At 42.1% G+C, this 22,984-nt stretch overlaps 1 long non-coding RNA gene across 1 annotated transcript in view; it reads left to right on the forward strand.

Moving 5' to 3' along the window:
• Positions 1-1,428: 1,428 nt before the first annotated feature.
• LOC139827420 (uncharacterized) overlaps positions 1,429-22,984 on the forward strand; it is a 31,267-nt gene continuing 9,711 nt past the window's right edge. The window contains exons 1-2 of the long non-coding RNA XR_011737956.1: positions 1,429-1,678; positions 2,840-3,012. This is a non-coding gene — a long non-coding RNA (uncharacterized lncRNA). The remainder of the gene's footprint in view (positions 1,679-2,839; positions 3,013-22,984) is intronic.

Consider the following 22,984-nt stretch of genomic DNA (forward strand, 5'->3'; position numbering starts at 1 on the left):
ATCAAAGGCCTGGTAGTTTAGCTGTAACCAAACCACTTGGCAACTGGTTGCTCTTTGGTATGTTCTGCCCCTTCCCCTTTCTTTTTTTTTTGAGTTGTAGATTGTATTTTTAGTCTCTGAAGCTATGAATTCTTAGTACTTTCATAAAGGGGTCTGTTCCTACATTGTGGAAATCACTGGAAGCTTTGCTGTGGTATCAATGAACTTGATTTCAGATAGATAGGATGCAAACTATCACTCTTGTATACTTTCTAGGTCTTTCCATATTCCCTGGCCCATTCCAAGATTTTGTTTTCCTTGGAGTTTATTATAGTATTTGAAACAATGTGAACCAGCTGCCTGCAAAAATCCAGTGAGCCTGAATTTAAAAATTTCCCTCATGTGGGATAAGTTGAATAGGGATCAGAGGGTCAGGCCCATCGATTAATGGCATTCTGAGAACTCTCCAGTCTGGGACAAAGTTAAGAGTTTTAGTATAGTAACAGTTTTCTTGCTGTCTGCTACAAAAGCAAATGTGAAATCATGCAGTGGTTATCTTAGACTTTGCAGACCTGTGTGCCTTGATCTACCCATCATTAGGAACAATTTATTTGCTAGTTACCTTAAGTCCCTCAGGTCTATATTCATAACTCAATGGCACCATGTATCAGTATGTTTGACGTTATACGAGATACAGGAAGTTATCTTCTTAATCCCATAATTTACATTTGTCAACCCAAAGCCCAATTTTTGTATTTTTCATTTCTTATAGCGGGGCAGAAGTTTCTTTGAACAGTCTTCCTAAAGTGAATATTTTCAAATGTGAATACCTAATATTAGGCCTCGTACTCACGTTTTCGCTAGCGATGGAGAAAACAAAATGACTAAGGAAATCAATGGCAATAGCTGGAAGTTCTGCATTTATTTTTTTTTAAATTGGGTTGCTTATTTGATTACTTACATATGGATTTATGTGCTTGTCATTGAGCACCTAAGTATGAAATGTTTGGCCTCAGGTAGGTTGTGATTTCTCTTCTATTTATCTTGATTAGTGGATGTTTGTTGCAAATCCCTTACAGGAAAGTGAAGAAAACCTTCGTTCTCCACACTGGTGAAAAAGAAATATTTGAATGAACAGCTTGATGATTAAAGAGTTTTATTAGTTTTAAAGGTGAAATAGTACCTCAGAGATTCAGGGGACAAAAATAGGGAAATTTAAAAAAAAGGCATGCAGGGTAGGAAGAAGGGATGAAAGACAAAAAGGAAAGTTGTATATCATGGACAGATGATAAAACAAGATTAACATGAGTGTTCCTCATTTAAGTTTTGTATTTGATTGCAAATTAAAGGCTTTAGAATCAAAAGAATCTGCTTTTTTCAATTCTTTGATAGCTTTATTATTAGTACTGAGAAAATCAGCTGCCTACCCAATGGCAGGATTCCCGACCAGCATTCACAGATAATATTTTACAAGGCAAATCAGGTTTCTGAGAATATATTTGCAGAACAATAATACTTTTATGTTTCTCTGTCATCATCTTTGTTATGGATAAAGTGGCCTCTGATTGACTGAAACACAGAGCAGGGGCACCTGCTAAGATCACATTACTTGGAGGTTTGCTGAATGCCGTTGAAGCTCATTGACTCTCTGAATCAGCACCTCACACAACACACACCTCGAATGATCAAAAAGCAGCAGGTAAGTAATGGGTCATTGAAAAACTTGCGCTCTACTGCACCGGTAGATTTATTAGGTAGGATGATTGTCTAATGCTGTGCATTTGTTAAAATACAAATAGCAGGGCATCATCACAGCATCTTTGCTCTTACTGTAATGGAGGGTAAGTGGTTCTCTTTTACAATGGTATTTGTCCATTGAGTATTCTGGAAAGGTGATCTATCTTGCCAATGCATGAAGTTGCGACAATAATGTAGTCCTCAGACATTACATCTGCAGTCTAATATGCTAATAAGCACAATTTCTAGGCCATTAAAAATACGTAAAACTTTGAATGGCTTTGAATATCTAATTAAAAGCCATTCAGCCCCACATTCTATAGGCAAAGAGGTACCGTCCTGACATCCCTGTGCAGATTAAAGCACAGGTCTAACTGCTCAAAGTTTGCACATGCTGAGAGAACTGCAGCAAGACCTATTCAAACACTGAAGCAAGAGAGAAAGCACTGCGAGATAGTCTTGATCTTTGCCTGATCCCCGAAACAGTATTGGCAAATTTATCAGGTCAGCAATTTGTGCAGGTCATAGTAAGGGAGAAGTGTGTCGAGTGTCACTGAAAGGAATATGAGGGGTTAGCTTTATCGGCTGCTTCTCTGCAACTCAGAGTCCCTCCTCCATAACGCTGCAATTGAGGTAACAGAAAAATTTGGGTGAATCTCAGGGTATTCCCATCATATTCCACTGCCTAGGTTACTCTGTTTGGTTCTCCCTAATCTAAAAAATACATCTTTTGTGTGTTTCTTAGTGGTTACTTTCTTGAATTTGGAAGCTGACGTTTGCTCTTCCAGTGCTTATGCCTGGGTTGCTGCTGGCCCTTCAGATACACCCCATGATTTTGGCTGAATTGCTTCTGCCAACAGGCCAGCCAATTTGCACTTCTCAGGTGATGACCTTGCAGAAGATACAACACAAAAGCAATGCTGGTAGCAAATTGGAAAAATAAAAAAAATTGTTGAGATGCCATTTTGAAGTGCCTTGAATGCTCCACACAAAGACTTAAAGGACCCTCTGGTCTTTCCATCCTGTTGACAAATAAGTTTAATGGACAGTAGTCTGAGAGTCAGTCAAATGATGACAATGGTTGTCTCCAAACAACTAATTTTCTGATCCTTTTATCTTTGAGGCTGTGATGCTTCTGAGACGATCTATGGATGGCTGCCATTTATCTAGACAGATGAACTAATTTACAGGAAGAGGAGACACAGAGATATAAAGATTGACACTTCTACCATGTGGTTTGAAGCTACAGTGTGAAGTCCAGGGTCCCTACTGTCCATGGGATGCTCATCTGCTAAGGTGAGTGAAACACTACATGGTTCTAGAGAAAAACAGCTATAAAGGGCAGATAAGGACTATGTTCCCGTGAATCCATTTCCATGCAGAGATCAAAAGAGGGTGAATTCCAGAGGACTGGTGACATGTTGTGTCATGACAGTCACTCTTGAAAGTGAGATTAATTGGCAGCAGACCTACTTTGAAGGATCAGCCTGGCTGTGGTATGAATCAGGAGCGTGCAGGTAAGAGGTTGCAGGTGTCTGTGGACAGTTCTCAGCTGTGTATGGATGCTGTGGGGCACGGCTGAGTCTGCAAAACAGGGCCATCAAAGATAAAGAGCGGAAAAGGTATTCAGTGAGAAGGATGGGGTGAGACTGAAGCGGAGGACTAAACTTAACAGCAGAGTCAATTATACTGTTAAGCAGCATTCTTTATTTTAACAGCACCAGGGAACACTGGGGATCATCCTTCATAAATGCTCCAATGACTGGATGCTCTTGCATTGCTTATATTCACATAATTATTACATATGCATTACAATTTTTGAAAATTTTGACATACAATACCTCTATACTAAGAAATAATTGATGATGTTAGTTATAATTTTTTAGTTTCTTACTTACAATACATCTATTAATTATTAGTTAAATATAAATTAAGCACTCTGCTTCTAAACAATGTATCACTTAATCTTCTGTCTCCCTCTTGTCATGCAGAAGGATCTAAAACTTGAAAAATATCCCCTCATTTTGCAGGTGGTCAGAAAGCATTTATCTCATGTGAAATGGTTAATGATGGGTACGTCTTTTATAACTTAATCACAGTTAATTTGGCAGCTTCTCTTCAAGACAAGGAACCTAAAGAAGGGGTAGGAAAAAGATGGAGGAAGAAGTGTTGAAGGAAAGACGTAAACTAGCTGGTGTGAAGGAGCTGGGAGGAGGGGAATGAACGGAGCAAGAGAAATTTGGGAGTTGCTTAGCTGGGTTGAGGAGGGAGGTGGGAGCAGGGCTAACTTAGCACGCAGGCAGGAAAGGCAGCTGCCTGCAGCCTTGAAAATGAGTCGGCCAAGAGATCCATAATCATTTAATTGAGGGAATGACGGTGGGCCAGGAGGGCTGACATTTACCAATTAGATTGAACAGAGCGAAGGAGGGAGTGTTTATATTTAAGAACAGCACTCAATTGCACTCTAAATTGGAGGGAGATGCACAAGAAGAAAAATGTTTGCAATGACTTATCTGTATCTTTAGCAACATTCCTCCAGGTCATTTCTGCACTGCTCAAAACTCTGAGTCCTTTACTTGTTTCTCTATTCAGTCTTTTAGTTTCTTAGCAATTTGTGTCCTTATCATGCAGGTTTTATTAAGGTAAATTTCCCTTTCAGTCTCAAATTAGTAGAGGTTCTGCCTGTGTAATGTCTAAATTATTTGGTTCTTTGAGCTATTATCTCAAGTATTGCAAAGTCATTATTCATCAGTAGTCAGTTTGTGTGTGTACCTGACTTGTGCCCTACTTGGATTAAAAATGTACACTCTGTAAGAAACTGTAAGTCAAAGCCTATAGAGCAGGAGAGAAAGGTCCACTCCTCCTGGGGCTCTGAGCACTACTGATGCACAGTGCTTTCTAAGAAACACCTTCTAGCGCTGAATAAAACACAATTAATTTTAAGTTAATTTCTAATGTTTATAGAAGTACTGACATTTCAGTGAACAGAATTGTGCTTGAGTGAAATGCTATTTCTTTCATTTTTTTAGTAGTTGCCAGTTGACACAAAATTGAAAAAGAACTTCGAATTGTGAACACGTACATTCAAACTTTTTCTGTGTTAAAAGGTATAAATGCTGAAGACATCTGAAGTGACTTTTGGTAGGGTTTAAAAAAAATCAAAACACTTTTTGAACTGCTTTACCATTGTGATGTGAAAGAAGTTTTGCTTCACTTTGCGTTTCTTTCGTCTTGGATGTCTACATTTCTGCTGCCCTTAGCATGTGAAGTTCTCCTCATGACTGTGTCCTTTGCTGAACTTTTCAACTGTGCCACTGGCATCGAAATACATTTCAGATTTTCCTCTGACTCTCTGCCAGCAAATATTCTTCTAGGCTGACTTCATATCAAGGGGTTGAATACCTCTCCTTGGGTTGTATAGTTCATCCTAGAGTCTCTCTAATTTAGAATACCTTGTTTTAACAACCTTTTTTTTTTTTTTTTTTTTTAATAAAGACATTGGCTTTTTCCATATCTTTCCAACTTAATTCATAGCTATGTTCATCTAGCTTAAACCTGAGTGAAGTGTTCTGTACCTTATCTGTGCATGTTTTAGAAATTTAAAGAAGTGCTCTGATGTTACATCTGCTGTGTGATTGGCAAGGACATTCTTGCAACCTGTATTTTTGGAAAAATGACTGAGGGCCTTTTCTGCCTGACACTTTAGCTCCTTGTGCTTTGGGAGAACTGAATCTGCTTTCTGGTTCAGAATCTCATTGCTAGGAGCAGAGACTTCATGTTTACTTACTTATTTTCATTGTCTGGTACCATCTGGAGGTGACTCGTTTTGTGGGAAAAGAAAAAAAAGAATCAGTCTTTGCAATGACAGAAGACCCCAGGAACTTTGATTACTATCCAAAATATTTTGAGAGCTAATAAAAGCAGCCAACATGCCATTTTTTTATTATATTTCTCCTCTTCACACGTGCTTTCAGAGCTAATCTAGTGCTCTGAAGAGGGGTGCTTGTGTGTGAAAAAAGGACTTTTTCATTGTTACAAGCCTTAGCATACTGCTCTGGTACACGTGCCTGTGAAATGCATTTCATGCCTCATCTGTTACCTAAATGAGATGTGAAAGGAGTTCACACCTCGTTTACATTTTCACTGTTTTATGCAACAGCATAGATGCTTTTCCACTGAAAGTAACAAAATGAGGTCACCAACCCCCTTCTCTCTCCTTGGATTGCATCCACAAGGCCTGATCCTTTAATTCACTAAACTGGAAATGAATCTGTATCTCTGAAGCAAGTTACTATGAAATGCCAGCATCCTCCAACATGCGACAGTCATCGGTATTTTACAGAGCTGTAAGCTGTCCATGCTGAAAATAAAAATGTACGCTATGCATTTACATGGGCTGTCTGAACCCAGAGTGATTCCTCCTGCACTGAACAGAATATAATCAAGGTGAATAAACAGGAAAATTGACTAACCTGGTATGGCAATAACATAAAAAAAAGAAGGTGAAAAACAATGTGAGCTTCTGTGCTACATCCTGCTTGGCTGAGTTTGCAGCAACAACTGCAAGAGTATGTCCAAGGGGTGGAAGGCTGTTGGAAGTCAGGGCACTTCCATGGCTCTGGGATTCCCAGGTGCTGGCTCCCATCCATTTCTGGAGAACTGCAGAGATTTTAACTCCAAAGCCTGGCTCCTTGCTGCCTTGTGTTTTATACCGGCATATAAAAGCTTTTTATGGTGTAAACAGCCGTGTAAGAGAGGATAGTGAGGGCTCAATAATATAGCTGTACAAATTCAACTACTTCTGTTCTTTCATCAGCTGATTCCTAGTGTTGAAAATAGAGTGGAAATGTAAAGCTTACAAGGTGCCATCTACGTTTGTCATTTCGCTAATGTTTCAGAAGACAGAGACTGAAAATACTAGCTTTGTTCACAGGGGCAGCCTTGCTTCTCTTCTAGTGCTCTGTGGTTTTGTGGGTTCAGGATGCCTTGGCTGGACTTCATATAACTCTGAGAGTACAAAATAGTCATGTGCATCTAAGCAGTCAGCCTTGACTGCTGCTATGAATGGAGACACACATTCAGTAGCATGACTATGCTGTACATATTTTCACAGTAAATGGAGCAATGGTATGCAAATGCCGTTTTCTTTCTGTTGTCTACAAAAGAATTCTAAGGAGCATGTGTGAGTACAAAGGTTAGGTGAGATGAATCTCTCTGCTTAGTCTGTCTTCTAATGGAAGGAAGATGTTTGGATAAAGGAGAAAATTCTCATGTTTCCCTAAGAAAAGGCAAAGCAGGCTGAGGTCACATCTTCTCAGCGTCCTGCACTAGAGATGCTAATGGTTCTCACTTCATTTGATAACTGCAAGAAAGGCAAATCAGGGCTGCCAGTGCAGAAACAAAGAAGCAAACCAAACAAAGCTGTCTTGTCTCCCACCATGTGATAGCAGAAATATTGTTGGCCAAATGGAAAAAGATAAAATCTGTTGAGGCAGAAATGCTGTTTCCAAGCTTTATAAGAGGAATCACAAACACTAAGAATAAACAAACTGGAGAGTATTAAATAGTGGTTATGTTCCCCTTATAGTGTTTGCAAGAATGATGAGAAGGAATGTGCTGGACCTGCTGGAGTCTTGTGAGACTATAATGTGCTGAAATGCTTGTCTTATACGGCTCTGGGTTTAAATCATTGTATGAGCAAGAAAACTTAATGAATAGGTTTCTTTTAATTGCTGGCTTTTTGGCTCAGTTCTTGTACGATGCTGTGTGCCCTCAGATGCCACTGAAGGTGCTCAGAGTGATTCACAGGATCCCCCTCTTTGTGCTCAGGTTTAATGAGACAGTGTTGTGTGATTTGTTCCATTGTCCAAAGAGTTACCTAGCAGTAGTGTTAATGCTTTTCTCTTTCTGCACAACGACACTTTTGCTTTTTTTTCTATTGTTACATGCTTGTTGTTTCTGCAGATCTTGGTCAGGGCCAGTCTGTGGGATGTCTGGCCTGTGCTACATAGACACTTGCATACATGAACATACATGGATTAACACAGCTCAAAGCAGATTTGGGATACATTTCAGTTCTGTGGGCAAGTGTTTGGACTGCTTCACTGGGGAGCAGCACCATGCTGACTAAATTCCTGACGAAATATCCACCCTCCTCCTACTTTGCAACTTGCCACGCCCTTGTCAGGATCAGTAAAATCTCAGCCCAGGATTTTTTCTAGCCTCTGTCATGCTAATAAGTGTCAGGTATGTACTTTGTTTCCTATTTCTGTTATATTTTGCTTTGCTTTCATTTGTTTGTGGATGCAACATGTTGGATTCCATCCTTGCTTCTCCTCTGAAAGGTGATTTTCCCAGGAAACACCCTGGGAACAGGATGCTCCTTCAATATATATTTGGAAACTCAGAAGAAAAGAAGCAGCATATTCATTGATGAGGAAAATTTCTCCAAGGCCAAATTACTGTGTGTGGATGGACTGTGAATTTTTACAGTGAATCCTGCAAGACTTGAGGAAATAGGTGCACCATTTAGTTTTCAGTGAGAAATTCAACCATCTCTACAAGTATCGATGAAATTTGGAGTACTTTGTGGGCTGAAAAGAGCTGAAAAAAACACAGCTCCTCTCTGTTTAACTCACAGAGACTAGGTTTATCAACTTTTGAGGTCCTGATATATGCACGCAGGCTGGTAGGCTGACATTGCTGACATTTCTTTACATGTTTCGATCATCTGTGTGAATGACTAAACACTCTGTTCATGGCCAGTGCACTAAGTCCTCTGAAGACTTCTGTAACCTGACTACATGTGCAAAGCAGTACCTGGCAATAAACCAAGAGAGCTAGCAAGAAGTGTATTTTAGCAGATAAATGGTCCTGCTGGTGCCAAACACGGCATAGGATCACCTTTGTGAATGAAGGGCAGAGCATCTGGAAATAAATAGAGCTCATGATACAGGCCTGTTGATTTCTTTTGAGATTTTACATCTTTTAAATATTCATAAGAATTTAGGTTTCACCTGAGTCAGTGGTGAGTCAAACCATGCATGGTGAGATATTTTGCTTTCCTTCCATTGTGTCAGTCTACTCACAAACTCTTGACAAATTCTATATTTGAAGTTATTTCAGGTCAATGTAAATTGGGCAAGCAGTTAGGTAACATTTTCCCTGGCTTGGCAACGAAGTCCTACTAGTGATCTAAATTGCAAAGCTCAATGTCTTGAAAGGTCTTCACTGAGCATATTCTTCAGGTTAGTGTAAAGGTCAAGAGTAAGTATCCTTGAAGGGTTCATGCTGATCTGTGGTAAAAAGTTATTTTGGATTTAGCTCTATAGTTTCCAGTGCTGATCTCAAGCCTGCCAGACCACTGCAGCAGGGGCTTAGAGCATAGTGAAGCGTGGCTTGTGCAGGATTTGCCCACGCTCAGAGGTAATGGGGTCTAAAAATAACCAGACTTGAGATTCATTCAGATTTGCTGAGAAAACACATGAAGACCCCTGAGAACATTTGTGCACTAATCTAAGCTGATCACGCTACACGTGCTAAACTAGCAGCTTCTCTGGAGCAGGAGAGAAGGGAGAAGAGAGTGATAAGGGGAAAAATATGGAAGATACTGGATAACAAGACAAATGAAGAAGCACTAGAGATACAAGAAAGTTGGAAAAGGATAAGGGGAAGCCCTATGTTGCTTAGCTAAAACCAAATAATTCTGATTTTGCCTAGCAGAGCAACATTTCTCTGGAACAATGGAATTTTTTGCATGGACTTTTGCATCAGAAAGATCTGTTGTTTCTTTAACTGGTAAAGCTGCAGTAAGACTCTCTTAAGTTACATACAGACTTCTGTGAACATATTTACGCCTGACATGAAACTGAAGACTCCTGTCCTCTGAGTCACCTGGCCAGTGTTCAGTTTCTCCTACTTAGATTAGCCTTTTCAAAGAAACTACTGTGTACTTGATTTGCAAATGTTTTCCTGTTCTTCTGCAAAATAGTAAAGGCACATAGCAGTGCTGCTAGAAAATATCACTTGGGTTCCCTTTATACTCTGCCCTAACCCAGGAGCAGAAGTTGTGCTGTCTGTGAGGGACAACGGCAAAAGGAGAAAGCTTTTAAATACACATAAGTTTACAAAATTAGTATCCTTTTTCAAGCTATCTGGAACATCATGATCTCACTCCAAGGGTTATGGAGGTATTTGACAGCAAGTAAAAGTCAAGGGCCTGAAGAACTATTTTGTTTTTAGCCTGTGTCCTCCTTTTCTCAGTATCTGTGACTCATGTAGACAGATCCTCAACTACATTGTGAAATGCCGCATCCATTTTCACCGCACTTACTGTTTAGATGAACAGCTTAAGCTGCCAGAATATTCAATAGTAGACCTCTTAGAGAAAATGTAGCATGCTCCATCAAGAACTTGGCTGTTCTTGTATGTGTCAAGTGGTTTTCAGAAAGATATTGCTGTATTTTTGGCTTTGTTTAGAAGAACATGGAAGTGTTAACAATTTATTCACAGTGTGAGACAAACAGATATTAATAGAATTTTAATGAAGGCCGCTCAACAGGATTTGAAGATTTTTTTATCGGGTGTTGTATATGTTCCTGTTAATACTGTGAGAGTCAAAAATACAGGCATCATAGGACAAGTATGGAAACAACTGAACCACATAGCCAGAGACAGCAAGAAAGAAGAAAGTAAGGAGGCAATTTCAGCTGGACAGTACTAGATGCTCTGTCATCACCAAAGCCAAAGCAATTATTTCCAGATTCCCTTACAGATTTTCATGTAACAGCGTGAAAAGACTCAGGGGCACTTGAAACGCATCTTCACATATTGCTCCAAGGTGGAAGGGGCTTTCCTGTTTTGGGTTCATCTTCCATCTCTCTTTACCTTATTGCTTCTCAGTTCTGCCTTTTATATATATATAATTTAAAACAGCTGCTACCTGCTGATACTCCCTTAAAAGCTTATGTTTTCAAGTATACAGAGGCACAGTTTCAGGCCTCCAGCTTCCCATCCTTACACCTCAGTGACCTTAATAATGCCTCTGTCTACTGAAGTGATAAAGAGAGGATGTACTTCTGTTGGCCCCTGCTCTCTGAAGTGAAATATTGAAGCTTTCATTTTGTTAGTGAGAAAATCCTTGCTATGCACTCTCTCATTTCTGACCCCATGTTTCGTTACTCTACTGTAATCTTTTTTTTGGGCCACCACTAGCTCTAATGCCAGCTTTTTGTGGGGAGAGCGTGATATATCTATGGAAGGCAGCTTCCCCAAAGGCTGAATGCTCTTCCCTGATGAAAGACTCCTTTCATTAGTGGACAAGAACAGAAGGATCAACTATTACCAAGTCCATGGCACCAACCTACTTACCATCTGAATGCAATAAGGATGCTGGAGACTTTTACTTGATTAGCCCCTAGAACAGCTTTGTAATTAGCAATTTCCATTTCAATGCATTGCTGAAGGGCATAGCTTCAGGTGCAGTTCATTCCCAAATGAACACTGGTAACCGTGTCCTTTCTAAATCTTTGTGCCTTTATATTGTCCACAATATTACCTGCTTTTAACACAGAGTATGGCTCAGTCACATTTCCTTTGCCCTCTGCAGTGAGTTTAGCTGGTTTGGTGGTTTTCACCCAGTCCTTTGCTCAAAATGTGAGCACATGGAAATAAACAAGGCACTGGGGGAGATGGGGTGGGTACACATTCAGAGTTTCAGAAAAAAAAAAGCACATTGGCAGCAGCTATTACGTGTGATATATGGGAATAGGGTATGTCAGGATTAATTAACTTGAATCTTAGTGTGTATCAAAACAAAGACCTGTAACTGCAGTCAAGTTTTTTCTCAGTCCCTTGACAGATTTTTCATGCATGTCACTGTCACCTACACTTATCCTTTTAGACTTCGGCAACCAAAGGGAAACAAAGCCTAAAAACCTTGCTCTTATGTAAAGCTTTTGTAAGATCTTACTTTCAGCTAAATACTAACAATACTGAAAATAGTTTACTAACCTCTTCAGGAAGTCAACTAACTCTTAGATTTTATTCAGAGAGGGCTTTGCTGAAGTCAGTAGGAAAAAACTTAGGATCTCTCCCTCCAGTGTTCAGGGGCTTCAGGGTATGAAGCCATCACTGAAAAATACTGTAGTGATATCCTAAAGGGAAAACAAACACAGCAGCTCTGGTTTAGTTTGCTCTAACAGCTTGTGCTCTTAGGAGTAGCTTCCAATTCAGTTTTTTACACTTTTATCTTGGAGCGCAGGGCAAGTTCACTGCTCACATCTAGCAGGAGCTGCTGCCAAAAGGACAGTGCAGTTTGATTCCTGACACTGCATGCTAGCAAAAGAAAAGATGAAAAAAGGATTTGCTGGTTATGAGGGAGCCTGTGTTTGCAGAAACCCTTCCCTCTCCCTCTCCAATTTTTATTGCTTTCTCTCAGTGTGGTGGCATCTTGTTTTGCCAGGATGCCTGTGGGATAGCTGACTACTTTTGTGGTCTTTCATGCACATCCACCTGCTTCAGGACAACAGAAGCTACAATATATTTCAGCTGCACCTTAGGAGAAATGCATTACAGTCACAAGAGACACCAGACAGACCCCTTTCCTTGTTAGACTCAAAGAATCACCTTTGCTTATGCTATGGACACCCATGGTCCCACTGGCAGTGCGTGAGATGCAGCCTCTTTCCCAAAATCTTCGGTGTTCTGCTCTCCTATCCACTATTTTCATTTATTATGCAAGCCTTACTGATAATTGTGCAGTCTTTCTGGGCTGTGTGCATGACCTTAGCCTTAACTTTTAATTCTGAAGTGACTTAAAAAAAACACCCCAAAACAACAACAGAACTATTTTGTCTTCCTGCTTCTCCCTTTTTATTTTTATTTTTCTATGTGTGAGTCTCATATGCTGAATATTAAATGGGAAAACAAAGATGTATATCATCTGGAACTGAGAAGGAGCACAGGTGCACCTACCAGGCAGTGAGTGAAAACAAAACAATTCATTTAAAATGTTTTGATTCACTATGTACATTCATGCTTTATTTGACAGCCCAAGATGACACCTCGGGTCCGCCTATGCATGCACACAGCTTGGAATGGAGATGTTTTCTTGGCTCCTGCATGTTATGAATTTTTGCCGCAGCTCTGCTTGAAGTTGTCTGGCACAGGTGCTTTTCTAAGTATACTGAGGTGGAAGAGGATGAGAGGGATGAGAGAAGGGTCAGGGATAAAAAGGAAAGAAATCCAAACCAACATGAAAAGAAAATAACATCTCAAATATTTATAAGTGTATTTCTTTACCAAATGTGTTAGCCTCAGTCCTATTGGCTATATGCAAAGTTTCCATTCATTTTTCCAAGTCTGTGGTTTTGGTTTGTACTGTGAAATCCTCTCTCTAGCAGGGCACGAGAGCAGAGTTTGACTCTGGGTGACACTGACAAGAAATCTGAATGGCAACAACAGAAAAGCATTCTCCGTATAGAAGTCTTTGTTTACCAGCCCGAGTAATTGTTCTTAGAACAAAAAGTGACTAGCCTCATTCCTCTGATATTTTATTGGCTTCTGATCAGGACAGGCAGCAAAAACGACCCTTACATGGCTTAGAGGTGGAGCTACCTATCCTGGTTTTACTCTAGCTTGCTGTGTATTCTTGGAAGGTCACTCCCCACACTTTTCTTCTGCCTTTGTCTCCTAAGAGTGTAAGCTCTTCTTGAGACAAAGTAACTTATTTGAGGTGTTTGTGTCATATTTCCCACATAGGAATCAGTGAGCTCTCTGGTAGTGGTGGTATGAAGGTAGAACCTGCTCGCTTCTGTTCTGCCCTCCTGAGAAGATGGGATGTGAATTGCCCCAACACCCATGCGTGTGGCTTCACTTCATCTTACTGTATATCCACAGTTGGATTTAGTCCATTTGTTTTACTCTGTAAATGGAGCCAGAAAGCAGCAGCCCTGACTCCTGGCTCCATTCAGGACTCTGTAAGTGCACACAAGAGAAACAACATGTTAAAAGTGCACTAACTCCTGTGTTAGTTCTGGTGTAACTTCCTCACTGCAGGCTATAGAAGAGTGTGTATATAGGGAAAAAAACCCAACATCAGGTTATATGTTCATGGGCTCTGAGCTAACTGCTGCTTCTCCAGAGAAACGTCTTGGAATTCATCAGATCCTAAGGAAACAAAAGCTCAGTGTTCATTTTTCTTTTTGGTTAAAAAAACCAAAACAGACAAAATGTTAGGAATGGTCAAGACATGAGTAGAGAATAACCTTGGATCACTCTGATCTTTAATAGTGTATGCATTTCTTGTCTCATAATCTCAGATAGGATGGAGTAGAGCTAGAAAGGGTTCATAGACAACAGGGATGGTTAAAGGTATGTAATGTCGAAATAAGGCAGGACTCTTCAGTGTGCAAAAGAGACGACAAAATCGCAAAAGGCACAGGTAAGGCAGATTAGAATTGACTGCATATTGCATGTGCCAGTGCGAGAGCTCAGGTGTATGGAGAGAGGTTCGAAAGAAGTAAAACCTTGTGGGCGACTCCTCATGCAGTGGAATATTCTGTGCAGCTCCATGCTGGAGAAAATTGCGTGGCACTTCACAGTTTGAAGGGAGACTAGGCAAATTTATCCATTTTTACAGTCACTGTTAGCTCCAATATGGTAGAAGTGCTTTCACCAAAATAAAAAAGAAAGTGGTCATAAGACTGATCCTGTTATCTGTGAATGCTGGACAGACTCCGAGCTGTCACTTCCCCTGCGGAAGCAGACTAATGAGAGAGCAGCAGGACTAGCAAAATGAGCACTAGTTGGTTTGAATGGTGATATCTAGCTCTTTTACCAAAATCTTCAAACCAAAGGTCATGGATATTAAATAGTTATAAGAACAGTCAGAATAAGATATTTCCCTAGAGCAGGAAGAGGGAGCAGTGAGGAATAAAAGACAGAATGGCATATTAGGACAGGAAAGGAAAACCTGGGATAGGTTTATACGTGTATTAACAAGGTGTGTTAATAGGGTTTTTGCCATGCTGCCTGGCAGGACGATGGCTCACATATTTCATAATATGCTGGGCCAGTCCTGGACCTGACTGATGACCATTGCCGAGTCAGGAGAGAGGCACTGGTTTGAAAAGGAACTTAATGAACAGATTAATAGGGAAAAATCATAACCGACTAGCAAAGGAAGTTAAGAACTATGATAAAACTTTGGACCTGGTTGTACTAGAGTTAGGAAGAGAAAAGCAGGAAGATATTTTCTTTAAAAACAATTAATTCTTTGTAGTAGGGATGTTCCTTGATGTCAAGGGAAGGACTTCATAAATATTGCTAAAACAGTTGATCAAAAATTGAGGAGCGTGAAGTGCACGCTAGCTACTTGTAGATGTCCCGTAGGTTAGATGACACAATGACTGAGGAAGAAATCCTCACTGAAAACCAGCTTTTGCATGGGAACGGCATACCTGGTTGGCAATACTGGTGATAGAGTAGGACCCTAATCAGAAACGAACAGCAGAAAAAACAGCCCAAGAGAGCAGAAGCTAATCAGGTATTCATCTGAAGGATAAAGTTCTGGAAAAAATACGCTAGGTGTAGATATGCTTGATCTGTAGAAAGCACCCAGGTAGGAACCAGAAGAAAATGTATAGTCACCATGTATATAGTTATATTCATAAAGCACTTATGGTGAGGGACTGTCCTGGTTTTGTTAAAAACAAGACCAGTTCTTGTTTAGTGATTTTTCCTTTAAGCTAAGTTCTTCTAGGTGGCTGCACATTTCTGAGTTTTAACTCTGGCATGGCTGAAGTGGATTTTGTGTCACATATAAATCTGGCCAATGGGTGTGTTTAATGGAGGAGCTGCACAGCTTGGATTCAGTGGGATCGCAGCAGGGAGCTATTTTTGCTGTTTGGAAGAGGCAGCATTTGCCTGACCATGCTTTGACAATGGATCCAAATGTTCTAGGCCTGAACACGACCTGTCTTTCCACCACACATCAGTGTCACCACCGCTCCCTTGTTTCTCGTTCCCATGCTGGTCTATTGGCACTGTCCAGCTCAGCCTATGGCTCTGGTTAAACTCTGGAATTTCTCCAGGCTGCGGCTGCTGAAACCGCCTCCTGTTATCCCTGTTATCCCCTCGGGGCCAGCAGTAGCCCAAAGGCTTCCTCCAAAGGGTGCTGGGCAGAGCTGTGGTGGGCGGGGCTGCACAGGTGGGATTCTGTCCCCCATGTCACTGGGCCACCACCCAGCAACGCTGAGGTCACAATGCCCCTGGGGCAGGATCAAAAGGAGCAGCCGGGTCCTGTGTCCACTGCCAGAGCTGGCCCGGGGGCAGCCCCAACACATCCCGGAGGAAGCACTTGAGGAGCTGGTGGAATCACAGGGCAGGGGCTGAGGGAGGAAGAGCTTGCATGAGGCTGCTGGAGGTTCTCCACTGCAAGGCGATCTGCTGGCAGGGCCACCTTCCAAACTCAGCTCATGGATGGAAATCCTTTTCAGCTGGATAGCAGCGGCAAGACCAAGGGAATTCCTTCTGGAGGAGCAAAGCAGAGCTCACCATCCTCATCCCCTGCGGAAAGAGGCTCAGGAGGCGTAAGAAATAGGAGGTAGAGGAGTTGCAAGGGGTTGCAGTGCTTTGGAACACCCACTGGTGTCGCACCAGGCACAGGAAGGATTCTTGCCCCCAAGGTCCATCAGCTCAGAGGCATTTGGGCACTGTCGGAAGTGCGGGAGATGGCTCCAGCTCAAGGGAGGATAGGATAGGATAGGACAGGACAGGACAGGATAGGATAGGGCTTGGGCATCTCCTGGGCAGCACGACCAACCTGTGGGACAAGGAGCCAGTCTGGCTCACATGCTCAGGGAACAGCCGATCGCCAGCACTGGGGTCAGGAAGGAATTTTTTCCCCTGGGGCAGATTGGCACTGGTCCCCGGGGGTTTTTTGCCTTCCTCTGCAGCATGGAGCATGACCACTTTGCAGAGCTCCTCTGAGCCCTTTTGGCTCGGTTCCTGCCTGCTGCTCATGCACCACGAAGATGGCCTCTCATGTCCTGCAGCTGGGGGGAGGAAGGCTTTTTTTCTCCCATGTGAGTATCAAGTGTCTCCATGGGTTTTTTGCCTTCCTATGCAGCAGTGAGCACGGCTCCTCGGCCCTGGGCCACCTTTGGGCCATTGTGGCTGGGTGCCTGCTGCTCCTGCTCCACGAAGGTGGCCCTCGTGCCCCACATCCGGGGGGAGGAACTTCTTGGACTCCCAGGTTGAGCGCCGAGGGTGCTCCCGGGGTCCACCATGGCCTCCCAGGTTGAGCTCCAAGGGTGCTCCCGGGGGTCCTCCATGGCCTCCCAGGGCGGGCCCCGAGGGTGCTCCCGGGTGTTGCTTCTCAACCTCTGTCGCATTGAGCACAGCCCCTGTTCAGGGCTCCTCTGAGCCCTTTCCCCTCAGTTTCTGCCCGCTGCTCTTGCACCTCCAAGGCACCGCTGGTATCCTGGATCTCTTGGTCTCTCTTACCCAGGGCAAGTTTGCAGCAGGAGCCAGCTCTGCTCTTCCCTGGGCTCCATTTCCCTAGGGATTCTTGCTTGTCCAGAGCAGCCCATGCTTGAAGGGGCTTCAGGTGCGCTGCACCATCCGCAGCTGCCACTTGTCAGCTCTCCCTGTGGGCAACACAAGCACTGGGCAGGGATGAGAGCGCCTGTCATGCACCCCTGGCAAGAAGCCCAGTGGTGGAGCAAGCTTCGGAAGTCCAAAAGTCAGCTTGTCATTGCTGCGTGTCACACTTTGGAAAATACCCCATGGTACCACACAACTTCTCCTCCTTCTTTTGCGTGTGTTTGGTCTTCATCTTCATTCTTCATGTTCTCAGTCTTCAGGAAACAGGACGGCTTGGCCTGTGTTCCTCCTGCTGCTCTCTGCAGGTCTGTGACTTGCGTTTGCCAGGCTGCAAAAAAATAAAGCAAAGTCCTGTTTTCACTTGTATCTTTTGTGTTATGTGTCCTTGAAATTAGTTTCGGAGCTTTGTGGCATTTGTGTCAAATAGTCACATCTGTACTTGAGGGGTGGATGGAACAGGTGAATTAAATCGACGAATTAAATATTCCATCTCATAATCATCATACCTCATGTATAAGAGGGTGATCACGAGGGTCAAGCTCTCTTCGACCATGGTCGGCATCTGGAGAGGACCCTGCCTGTCTGCCTGTGATCCTCAAGCCCCACATCCCTGCAACCGGTTTCCAGTTTGCTGTGAAGTCCCGTCCATGACTTTTGCGGGCCTGAGCTGCAGCTGCTGGAGCCGCCAGCTCCGCACACCCGGCTCCTGCTGTTGGAGTGACGCCAACTCCACAGCGAGCATTCAAGTTCGGTTTTTTTATATGTTGCATATATTCTCTGTATACTAGTAGCATTAGTAAAAGCCTTTAAAACCTTTCCAAGATGAAGTCTAAGTCTCTCTTCTTTCCTCCTTATCTTCTCTATCATCTTTCCAATCTAGAGGAAGGGGGTGGCGGAAAGTGAGGGGGTAACAGGGAGTGTCTTGCATGATTTATTGCCGCCTTGCTTTAAACCGTGACAGTCACCACAGGTGGCACAGAATACCGTTACAACTTAGGATAAGGACTCTTCTACCCTGCTGAAGCTCTGTGGTGCCACAGTCACTGTCAGCAGTGTGGATCCTTTTTACTGAAGGATATCACCAGTGTAGCTACTTTTTCCTGATGTGCAGTTACACCTACCAGAAGTGAGTGAGCAGTTCTTAGTGCCTTAAAGGTGCTTTTTCCTTGCCTACAGGGAGATAGGGATGAATTGGTCATAAATTATCTGTAACTCACTCAAAGGACATGCTCCCAGGAACATAATTTTGAAATTAGCTGTTGGTGGTAGTGGAGCTAGTTACCTCCAGCCATGATTCTGTGTTTGTAGAGATGCAGCTGCTGAAGGCTGAGATGATTGATGGTGGACGGGTTGCTGAGCTTACCTCACCAGTTTATACCTGCAGCCATCAAGTAATTGTGATCAGGTTTTGGTGTTATAATATTTCACAAAGTTTTCTGACAATTCTAGGCAAGGAACGTCTGAACTGGCTATACCAATGTAAATCTCATCCATCCACATGAGAGCTATTAGTTAAGGTGAATGTCTTTGCACTTTAAACTGGATCTGTTACACTGCATTAAGCATTGAAGAGGGTGTTTGTATTCAAAACTGAAGAGGTTTTACTTCAAGGTTCTCTATTCCAATAGCAAAACAGAGACTAGAAAAGGAGGAGCTGTATTTCTATCCAGGAAGACACTAAAAAGCAGTGAGGAAAAAACTCTAAAAGTTGCATTTTCTTGAGAAGTACCCTTTAATGAAATAAAATGGTGTCTCATTGCAGATCTAAAATGTGAGAGCTTTCCCTTCTATAGTACTTTTCAAGTACCCACACAGGAGGAATCAAAAAGAGTAAGCACACATTTCTGGGTGAGAAGAAGGGTCTTATTGCTTTCTATTGCTGTTCTCTGGCTTGGTCTCACTGTACACGGTGGGAAAAGTGACAGCTTCAGGCACCTGACCCGTTGTGTTTACCTGGTAGTGTTTAGCCAGCTTGATAACTGTTGCTAATGCTGAGTTAAACAGGTTTATCTATACAACTCAGTCTTTTTTTTTGTGCAATAACCTTTCTGCATGAGCTGCTTTTCCAAGATGGTTGGTGAAATGCAGTTGGATGCCATTTCACTTGTACATCTGCTACTACTGTTTTTATTTACTTGAGCTGCTGAATTGTTGAGCAGCTTACAATACAGACAGTGTTTTTATTGGAGGCTTGGAGAATAAGTGTCACATCTATGGAGATAACCAGAGAAGAGGGAGCTGGTGGACATTCTTCCAAATTAGCAAGGAAGACATGAACAATTTACACAACTTTAAGAGATCCATGTGCCAATACACTGCCACTGAAGAGAATGAATTTGCAGAATGTCCTTCTGAAACCTGTTCAGAGCCATTGTTGCTTTCCAGTTTTGGAAGCTGTCCACTTGGAAGAGAAGCACTTAAATATATTTACAGTGCTTGTGGTGATACATGCCAAGGGCATTTCACAGAATCGCAGAATGTTAAGGATTGGAAGGGACCTCGAAATATCATCCAGTCCAATCCCCCTGCTGGAGCAGGAACACCTAGATGAGGTTACACAGGAATGTGTCCAGGCAGGTCTTGAATGTCTCCAGAGTAGGAGACTCCACAACCTCCCTGGGCAGCCTGTTCCAGTGTTCTGTCACCCTCACTGAGAAGAAGTTTCTTCTCAAATTTAAGTGGAACTTCTTGTGTTCCAGTTTGTACCCATTACCCCTTGTCCTATCATTGTTTGTCACCAAGAAGAGCCTGGCTCCATCCTCGTGACACTCACCCTTTATATATTTAGAAACATTAATGATGTCACCCCTCAGTCTCCTCCAAACTAAAGAGACCCAGCTCCCTGAGCCTTTCCTCATAAGGGAGATGCTCCACTCCCTTAATCATCTTTGTTGCCCTGCGCTGGACTCTCTCCAGCAGTTCCCTGTCCTTCTGGAACTGAGGGGCCCAGAACTGGACACAATATTCCAGGTGTGGTCTCACCAGGGCAGAGTAGAGGGGAAGGAGAACCTCTCTTGACCTACTAACCACCCCCCTTCTAATACACCCCAGGATGCCATTGGCCTTCCTGGCCACAAAGGCACAGTGCTGGCTCATGGTCATCCTGTTGTCCACCAGGACCCCCAGGTCTCTTTCCCCTACGCTGCTCTCTAATAGGTCATTCCCCAACTTATACTGGAACCTGGGGTTCAATGGAGTTCTTTGCAATAACTGATTTTCACAAACTATGAATGTCCTTGGAATGTATCTTTGTCACCTAAAAGTATGGGTACCTGGCAAAAGCTCGTAGTGGAACCTGCCAGAATTTTATATTTTTGACACTGGTATAGTCCACATTATGATGGGATTATTTTGGACAGTTAAGCAGGGGAATGAGATAGAATTCTGTTCTCTGAGTCCTTTTTGCAAGTGATAAATTTAACTTCTGTACCATAAGGAAACTGTATCTTTACTAGAAAGATTCCCAAATGTCCACATGCATCATAAAAATGGGGGACATTCTGTTCAAATGGAAGTTTTCTTGATAAAAAAAAATATTAGTAACTGATGAAAGGCCAGATGAAGACACATTTTAAGTCACGCAGAAGAATTTATTCTTGAACTGGCATTGTCAGTAGATGCTGCTTAGCTGTTGAACAGTGAAGTATTGTGTGATGCAATAGACATGGCAAAATAAATAATTTCTAACTGCAGCAGATCTGTAGCCCTCTAGGACTTAGAAATACCAAGCAGGTTTTGTACTTTCATTGGAACTGCTTGAAAACAGTAGTATAGACCTGGTTAGAGCTGAAAATATGTAAGCCACCTGTTTGACTACTGGCTAGCAAGTCCTGGGTGGTGATGTTGATGACCTACTGACAGCAACAAAGATAAGGAAGCAAGTGTATGGTAATTTCAAGAAGAAAAGATTGATACTTTTGAAACTGAACCTACCCCATTGAAATATGACCAGGTAGCCATTGTGGTAGCAGAAATAGGTGATGTAGATTCCAGGAAATAAACTTATGCACAAAACATTGCAGGTTTTTTTTGGTAGTCATGTTAATTGTTGTCCAAAGGTGGACATGAGCATAGTAATGTGCTCAATAGCATCTCTCCTCTGGACACCAGCCTGGTTCAATGACTCCATATGAAAGCCACATGAGGCAATATATGTATAGTACAGACTGCAACTGCTGCTGAAAGTGGCCTTTTGCCCTCCGGTTGGGACGAGCCTGCTCTAGAGTAAATGGTAGTAAAAGAGCAATTTCAGAGCTGAGGGGCTGTGACTGGTTGTCAGCATTGTGTGAAGATGAAAAAAGTCCTGCAGAACAGCTGTAGCTTTTAAAGTTTACCAGGGGATATCAATAAAAACTGCTCAGAGATGCAAAGTAGTTCCAAGGGAAATGCTCTTTCAAGAGTATAGCAGCAAGTCCCACACCAAAGAACACCTTTTTTTCAGCAGAGTAACAGAGTCAGGCCTAAATAGATCCTTGAACAAAGAATAAGATAAAAATAAGGACATCACAGAGAAAAATTGTCAGTTCTGTTTCAGAGTTCCTATACAACGTGTTGACCCAACATCACTGTATGGAAATTGAACTCAAATTATCTTGGAGGGAAGAAGATTCATGTATTATTTTGCATGTGTTCAGTGACTCAGATGATGACTGCAAATCAGTCAGATATGCTTGAGCTCTTTTTGCATTGAGCAATAGCATGTCTTGCTCAGTATCTCAGAAAGCTGAAACACAGGCCTAATTAGGACAGTGTTAATGTGATATAGTGGACTGTATAAAGTAGTGTGTTCCCTTGGAAATGCCATACTTGAAGCACTTGAAAGCAAGTAACCTTAACATTTAGGCAAAGAGAATGCAGCTGTCACCTGCCCTTTTTCAAGCTTTGCAAATGCTGCGCAAACACCAATTTCAGCAAATGTTTTCATACCAATGATCCTAGTTCAAAAGGAGTGAAATAGCCCACCAAGCTTGTGCCATGAAAATCCCACTTGTTCTGTTGTGTTCTCATTGCAAACTGCAAAGAAGGAATTTGGGGATAAACCCTGCTATCTGTGTTCCTCCTTCTGTTCTGGATCCACGAAGTCATGGCTGGATAACTGATGCCAAGAAGAGTTTGGGCAGTCGATAGTTGTCTGTATTGTCACCGCTCAAAGCTATCTGGGCATCTGGAATTCCCTGCCAAATCAGTGAGTACACATGCATGAGGAATGGACTCAAACAGGAAAACCGCACATCTGAACCAACCAAAAACTGATTGTCAGGAGAAGAATGATGTACAGTATCATTTGAACAGAGATTCTGAAGAGGAGAATTATGATATTAGAAATTTTAGAAACAGTAGTTCGTTCAAAGAGGCTTACAGCAAATCTAACATGCTTTCATTAAAGAAAAACATGTACTTACTTTCTTAACATTTGAAAAATTATTTTTTGCTTCTAGTTCCTTAATTGCTGTAAGAATATTGGTTTGATAATACATATGTAAAGCATAATTATGTAAAATATATTTATCAGAATTTAGGAAGGTACTGTTATTAATTATACAATCACATCTACTAAGTTACTGGTGAGTAAAAATTATTATGATTTTTGAGTCTATGGACAGAGAGATCTGAAAAATTCAATCAATGACAAAAATCTCAGGTGATGCCAATAACATATTTT

The sequence above is a fragment of the Patagioenas fasciata genome, chromosome 2 (genome assembly GCF_037038585.1).
Source record: "Patagioenas fasciata isolate bPatFas1 chromosome 2, bPatFas1.hap1, whole genome shotgun sequence".
NCBI lineage: Eukaryota > Metazoa > Chordata > Aves > Columbiformes > Columbidae > Patagioenas > Patagioenas fasciata.